The sequence below is a fragment of the Acipenser ruthenus genome, chromosome 29 (assembly GCF_902713425.1).
Source record: "Acipenser ruthenus chromosome 29, fAciRut3.2 maternal haplotype, whole genome shotgun sequence".
Classification (NCBI taxonomy): domain Eukaryota; kingdom Metazoa; phylum Chordata; class Actinopteri; order Acipenseriformes; family Acipenseridae; genus Acipenser; species Acipenser ruthenus.
The window spans coordinates 12,119,194-12,126,388 of NC_081217.1; the positions used below are offsets into that span (position 1 = coordinate 12,119,194).

Sequence of the window (7,195 nt, forward strand, 5' to 3'; positions counted from 1 at the left end):
CCGACGACTTTGCACAACGCTGCAGCACACTGCTGAACCTCCCATGTCTGACGCTGCAGTAAATCACCTGGCGTGTGCGTGTACTTGTTCTTTTTCTGTTTATATTAAGGAGGGCGACAGGTTTTGTCGCATTTTGTATGGAATCACAAGGACACTCCTCTTACTGAAAGAAAATATACTGCAAACAGAGCGATCGCTTCACGGTTTGAATCAAAATCAGAACAGTCTGTTAGCAAATGAACTTCATCAAAAAACCACAAAGGCATTACATAAATGTTACAGATATATTTCGTAGACAGAACAGTTGTAACATATTTGAGTACATTTCTAAACAATCTGCTAATAACAGACATAATCTCAAAGCGCTATAATTTATTTTCAGATCTTATGAAAGACAAGTATGGTTGCGCATTATATCACAGAAAACAGGATAATCCTAGCGCTTCATTTAATCCCTCGGGTTGTACCATATGGAGATAGAAGATCCATTTGGATTCACATTGTAATAGTTTTTGATCGAGATTATCACGTCCTCGAGCTTGAAATATTTTTTGTATGCTGCGGTATTTCAGATCTGAAATGGAATGTTTGGCATCTACGAAATGTCTAGCTAGTGGTGAATGGATATCTTTTCTCCTAATTGAACTTTTATGCTTGCTCATCAATGCGCAATCGTCACTGTCTAGTAGTTTTACCAACATATTGCAAATGGCAAGGACAAAAAAACAAATAAATGACATGCGTTGAAGCACAGGTCATCACTTGTAAGACACTGTACTCTTTTTTCGTTGTATGGCTTGTAAAACGCAAACGCATTATCACAGGCGGCACAATTACGACATGGAAAAAAATCCAGTAGATTTGTCCAGTACACCTAGATCTCTCGAACATGTCAATGAGTCAGCCCTTAATAAACACTGTCCGTGTTCATTTCTGTGTATATGACATTGTCTATAACCAATATCTGTTATGTAAGCGTATTGGTATGAAACCAATCGCAATTAATGCGATCCGTGTTTTCAGTCAGTTTGATAGTTTTAATCAATCATCGAAAAAGCAGCAGTGCTTTGCAACTGTAGTTCATCTTTCTTACGTTTTGGTAAGACACCCACTCAGAACGTGTCCGCTTCCTCCAGCCCCCTAAGGAACACTGGAGCGGTCATCAATAACAGCGAGCAGTTGGTCAAAAACAACACTCGCTGTCTTCTTCACGCTCAAAAACGAACACTCTCACTCTTCCTCGTGAGTAGCGAGCCCAAACACTTTCAAAACGCATTTCGCTAGCAAATCACTATAGAAATGATCCCTGAAAGTATTGTTTTATGGGCAAGTGGCCGACCGTCTCCCTCCAACTCTGAGTGGCACCGGTAGCTGTGCCGGTGACAAATAAACAGGAGCACTTTCATATAATGCAATTGCTGTAGCCCAGTGAGTTGTTACAATAACATTTCAAACTCATTCCAGACTGCAGGCGGTTAAAAGCTTAATTGGGTTCAATTTTTTGGTATGATTTAAAAAGTACGAGCCAGTTGCCTCATTTGCATTGCCTGCCTTCCTCCTTTGCACTGTGACGTCTATCAAATGTGTGCTTAAAATCTGATGAATACGATTCCCATTTGAACCGTAAATATTTTAATTATACGCATACAGTGTTCTGTTGGGCTCCGAGGGTGTTATCTAATAAAACAACGTAATCGGTGAGCGCGTTCGGCTTAACCAAAACGTTGCTGTTTCAGGCCCACGCAGGGACGAGGCATTCTTTTTGTCAATCGCCTTTCTGTCAAGCCAGTAAACCTGTATATAATAAGAAACATTCAACAGCTCGGAAACACCATAATAGAATCCAATGCGTTTACAAATGTGTTTTGAAACTGTTCATTTTTCACCCAAATGCGGTTCTCAAAAATTGTTTTGCCTACATTTTTCTATTGCTATTATTATTTTTTCCAGAGTAAGACGAAAAAGCAAACATCCATGAAATAGGTAAACACTGCTACAGCGCTTGAACTGTCTCAACAAACGTTCAGCTCTAAAACGTGTACATTGAAAGTCTATTAACATCTTTAACACAATCATGTGTGTTCCAATAGCGGCTATTCCACATGGTGATCAATAAAGTGAATGCTGGCTTTGTTCACATATTAGCAAGACGTTTTCAGGATTCACGCATATTCTGAACAAGCACACTAGAATATGGTAATGAAAGGACAGGAAAATAACAGGTTTATTGGCTTTGGTCTTGTATCGTCACCCTGACTACTGTCAGGTAAGGAAGTGGCATTAATCAAAACGTAATTATGTAAGGTTACCAATGCGCAAATACGAAGCATATTAAAACTTCTTCACAATCTTAAATCTTCCCACATGCATTTCAAACACTTACTGATAAGTACGGCCCTTTCCCAATGTAACTGCTTTGTTTGAACACCAAAGATGGCTTGGATATTTATGAAACCACGATACTATTGTTCCCACTTTCTTTAGAACTACCAAATGTGCGCTTCCCATGTCAGCCCTAGTGGCCTAATGGCTAAGGCCACTGGCCTCCTAAGCCAGGGATAGTGGGTTCGAGTCCCATCTGGGGTGGGGTTTTGTTATAAAATCGAACATAATTGTGTTATGTTTTATTGGCATGTGATATTTTGTAGATCTTGTTATCTGCTAAGTCCGCTCACGCTAGCCACAACGTGCTTGAGTGCTGTGGCAGCAGCCATGAAGCAAGTCAGTTTTTCAGTTGAAATCAAGATCTACTTTGTTTTTTGTGTATGGGTGGTTTGAAAAGATCACTTAAATTGTTACGTATTTTGAAATAAAGATGTATTCATTATTATGAACGTTGACAGAAAGGATATTGTATTTACATTTCCCACGTGTGCTTGCCTTGTATAAATCGATGGAGTTTCAACAAAGGCATTTGACTTCGGTTCATGTTAGCCTATACTGCCATCTGCAGCATTACCGCGGGTGTCTTTTACTTCTTTTGACAATAATATGGATCATTTCACAGTCCAATGTAAGAACATGTAGTCGTGGCCGAGTGGTTAAGGCGATGGACTAGAAATCCATTGGGGTTTCCCCGCGCAGGTTCGAATCCTGCCGACTACGTAAGCTTTCTTTTTAATTGTATGTGTTCATTCCTAATACATGTTTAAAGATGAGGAATCTGAAATATTACTGGTTCTACTTCATATCGCACCGGTTCATTTAGTTAAAGAATGTTCATTTTGGCACCATTCCAAATGCTGTGGTTTCTTTAAAGAAGAAAAGTCATGGCCCGTACGGGGATCGAACCCGCGACCTTGGCGTTATTAGCACCACGCTCTAACCAACTGAGCTAACCGGCCACACACATGGAGCGCGTTAATAAAACCCGAGAAAAACAAGGCCTGCGGACATTATGATTACCAAGATGTTATGTTAAACTCAACAATAACACATTCAAAGTATTGGAAAGGCATAATTAGAGGTCTCATCTTTATGAGGCAGTTTAGCAGTGTGAAGAAAGTGGCGAGGTGCGGGCTTGCGGTGACTTTCTCTCATTTAAAAAGCTGTGATTTGAATACTAAAAAGAAAAACATGTAAAATTACCAAGCATTCGGTGGACGTTTTAGAAATAAATTAACAAGAACTGTTGTCAGAAGTGGGGTTCGAGCCCACGCCTCCATGGAGACTGCGACCTGACCACAGCGCCTTAGACCGCTCGGCCATCCTGACTTACACCGACGACTTTGCACAACGCTGCAGCACACTGCTGAACCTCCCATGTCTGACGCTGCAGTAAATCACCTGGCGTGTGCGTGTACTTGTTCTTTTTCTGTTTATATTAAGGAGGGCGACAGGTTTTGTCGCATTTTGTATGGAATCACAAGGACACTCCTCTTACTGAAAGAAAATATACTGCAAACAGAGCGATCGCTTCACGGTTTGAATCAAAATCAGAACAGTCTGTTAGCAAATGAACTTCATCAAAAAACCACAAAGGCATTACATAAATGTTACAGATATATTTCGTAGACAGAACAGTTGTAACATATTTGAGTACATTTCTAAACAATCTGCTAATAACAGACATAATCTCAAAGCGCTATAATTTATTTTCAGATCTTATGAAAGACAAGTATGGTTGCGCATTATATCACAGAAAACAGGATAATCCTAGCGCTTCATTTAATCCCTCGGGTTGTACCATATGGAGATAGAAGATCCATTTGGATTCACATTGTAATAGTTTTTGATCGAGATTATCACGTCCTCGAGCTTGAAATATTTTTTGTATGCTGCGGTATTTCAGATCTGAAATGGAATGTTTGGCATCTACGAAATGTCTAGCTAGTGGTGAATGGATATCTTTTCTCCTAATTGAACTTTTATGCTTGCTCATCAATGCGCAATCGTCACTGTCTAGTAGTTTTACCAACATATTGCAAATGGCAAGGACAAAAAAACAAATAAATGACATGCGTTGAAGCACAGGTCATCACTTGTAAGACACTGTACTCTTTTTTCGTTGTATGGCTTGTAAAACGCAAACGCATTATCACAGGCGGCACAATTACGACATGGAAAATAATCCAGTAGATTTGTCCAGTACACCTAGATCTCTCGAACATGTCAATGAGTCAGCCCTTAATAAACACTGTCCGTGTTCATTTCTGTGTATATGACATTGTCTATAACCAATATCTGTTATGTAAGCGTATTGGTATGAAACCAATCGCAATTAATGCGATCCGTGTTTTCAGTCAGTTTGATAGTTTTAATCAATCATCGAAAAAGCAGCAGTGCTTTGCAACTGTAGTTCATCTTTCTTACGTTTTGGTAAGACACCCACTCAGAACGTGTCCGCTTCCTCCAGCCCCCTAAGGAACACTGGAGCGGTCATCAATAACAGCGAGCAGTTGGTCAAAAACAACACTCGCTGTCTTCTTCACGCTCAAAAACGAACACTCTCACTCTTCCTCGTGGGTAGCGAGCCCAAACACTTTCAAAACGCATTTCGCTAGCAAATCACTATAGAAATGATCCCTGAAAGTATTGTTTTATGGGCAAGTGGCCGACCGTCTCCCTCCAACTCTGAGTGGCACCGGTAGCTGTGCCGGTGACAAATAAACAGGAGCACTTTCATATAATGCAATTGCTGTAGCCCAGTGAGTTGTTACAATAACATTTCAAACTCATTCCAGACTGCAGGCGGTTAAAAGCTTAATTGGGTTCAATTTTTTGGTATGATTTAAAAAGTACGAGCCAGTTGCCTCATTTGCATTGCCTGCCTTCCTCCTTTGCACTGTGACGTCTATCAAATGTGTGCTTAAAATCTGATGAATACGATTCCCATTTGAACCGTAAATATTTTAATTATACGCATACAGTGTTCTGTTGGGCTCCGAGGGTGTTATCTAATAAAACAACGTAATCGGTGAGCGCGTTCGGCTTAACCAAAACGTTGCTGTTTCAAGCCCACGCAGGGACGAGGCATTCTTTTTGTCAATCGCCTTTCTGTCAAGCCAGTAAACCTGTATATAATAAGAAACATTCAACAGCTCGGAAACACCATAATAGAATCCAATGCGTTTACAAATGTGTTTTGAAACTGTTCATTTTTCACCCAAATGCGGTTCTCAAAAATTGTTTTGCCTACATTTTTCTATTGCTATTATTATTTTTTCCAGAGTAAGACGAAAAAGCAAACATCCATGAAATAGGTAAACACTGCTACAGCGTTTGAACTGTCTCAACAAACGTTCAGCTCTAAAACGTGTACATTGAAAGTCTATTAACATCTTTAACACAATCATGTGTGTTCCAATAGCGGCTATTCCACATGGTGATCAATAAAGTGAATGCTGGCTTTGTTCACATATTAGCAAGACGTTTTCAGGATTCACGCATATTCTGAACAAGCACACTAGAATATGGTAATGAAAGGACAGGAAAATAACAGGTTTATTGGCTTTGGTCTTGTATCGTCACCCTGACTACTGTCAGGTAAGGAAGTGGCATTAATCAAAACGTAATTATGTAAGGTTACCAATGCGCAAATACGAAGCATATTAAAACTTCTTCACAATCTTAAATCTTCCCACATGCATTTCAAACACTTACTGATAAGTACGGCCCTTTCCCAATGTAACTGCTTTGTTTGAACACCAAAGATGGCTTGGATATTTATGAAACCACGATACTATTGTTCCCACTTTCTTTAGAACTACCAAATGTGCGCTTCCCATGTCAGCCCTAGTGGCCTAATGGCTAAGGCCACTGGCCTCCTAAGCCAGGGATAGTGGGTTCGAGTCCCATCTGGGGTGGGGTTTTGTTATAAAATCGAACATAATTGTGTTATGTTTTATTGGCATGTGATATTTTGTAGATCTTGTTATCTGCTAAGTCCGCTCACGCTAGCCACAACGTGCTTGAGTGCTGTGGCAGCAGCCATGAAGCAAGTCAGTTTTTCAGTTGAAATCAAGATCTACTTTGTTTTTTGTGTATGGGTGGTTTGAAAAGATCACTTAAATTGTTACGTATTTTGAAATAAAGATGTATTCATTATTATGAACGTTGACAGAAAGGATATTGTATTTACATTTCCCACGTGTGCTTGCCTTGTATAAATCGATGGAGTTTCAACAAAGGCATTTGACTTCGGTTCATGTTAGCCTATACTGCCATCTGCAGCATTACCGCGGGTGTCTTTTACTTCTTTTGACAATAATATGGATCATTTCACAGTCCAATGTAAGAACATGTAGTCGTGGCCGAGTGGTTAAGGCGATGGACTAGAAATCCATTGGGGTTTCCCCGCGCAGGTTCGAATCCTGCCGACTACGTAAGCTTTCTTTTTAATTGTATGTGTTCATTCCTAATACATGTTTAAAGATGAGGAATCTGAAATATTACTGGTTCTACTTCATATCGCACCGGTTCATTTAGTTAAAGAATGTTCATTTTGGCACCATTCCAAATGCTGTGGTTTCTTTAAAGAAGAAAAGTCATGGCCCGTACGGGGATCGAACCCGCGACCTTGGCGTTATTAGCACCACGCTCTAACCAACTGAGCTAACCGGCCACACACATGGAGCGCGTTAATAAAACCCGAGAAAAACAAGGCCTGCGGACATTATGATTACCAAGATGTTATGTTAAACTCAACAATAACACATTCAAAGTATTGGAAAGGCATAATTAGAGGTCTCATCTT

The 7,195-nt window shown here is 40.0% G+C and overlaps 7 non-coding genes across 7 annotated transcripts; 2 read left to right on the top strand and 5 right to left on the bottom strand.

The window, feature by feature from the left end:
- Positions 1-1,107: 1,107 nt before the first annotated feature.
- LOC131702265 (small nucleolar RNA U3) lies at positions 1,108-1,322 on the bottom strand. Its single transcript, XR_009309419.1, has one exon. It is a non-coding gene; the product is annotated as a small nucleolar RNA U3 (small nucleolar RNA).
- Positions 1,323-3,023: 1,701 nt separating this feature from the next.
- Positions 3,024-3,105, top strand: trnas-aga (transfer RNA serine (anticodon AGA)). Its single transcript has one exon. It is a non-coding gene; the product is annotated as a tRNA-Ser (tRNA).
- Positions 3,106-3,270: 165 nt separating this feature from the next.
- trnai-aau (transfer RNA isoleucine (anticodon AAU)) lies at positions 3,271-3,344 on the bottom strand. The gene has a single exon. It is a non-coding gene; the product is annotated as a tRNA-Ile (tRNA).
- A 288-nt stretch (positions 3,345-3,632) lies between these two features.
- Positions 3,633-3,714, bottom strand: trnal-cag (transfer RNA leucine (anticodon CAG)). The gene has a single exon. It is a non-coding gene; the product is annotated as a tRNA-Leu (tRNA).
- Positions 3,715-4,826: 1,112 nt separating this feature from the next.
- On the bottom strand, positions 4,827-5,041 carry LOC131702203 (small nucleolar RNA U3). Its single transcript, XR_009309357.1, has one exon. It is a non-coding gene; the product is annotated as a small nucleolar RNA U3 (small nucleolar RNA).
- A 1,701-nt stretch (positions 5,042-6,742) lies between these two features.
- On the top strand, positions 6,743-6,824 carry trnas-aga (transfer RNA serine (anticodon AGA)). Its single transcript has one exon. It is a non-coding gene; the product is annotated as a tRNA-Ser (tRNA).
- Positions 6,825-6,989: 165 nt separating this feature from the next.
- Positions 6,990-7,063, bottom strand: trnai-aau (transfer RNA isoleucine (anticodon AAU)). Its single transcript has one exon. It is a non-coding gene; the product is annotated as a tRNA-Ile (tRNA).
- Positions 7,064-7,195: the final 132 nt, after the last annotated feature.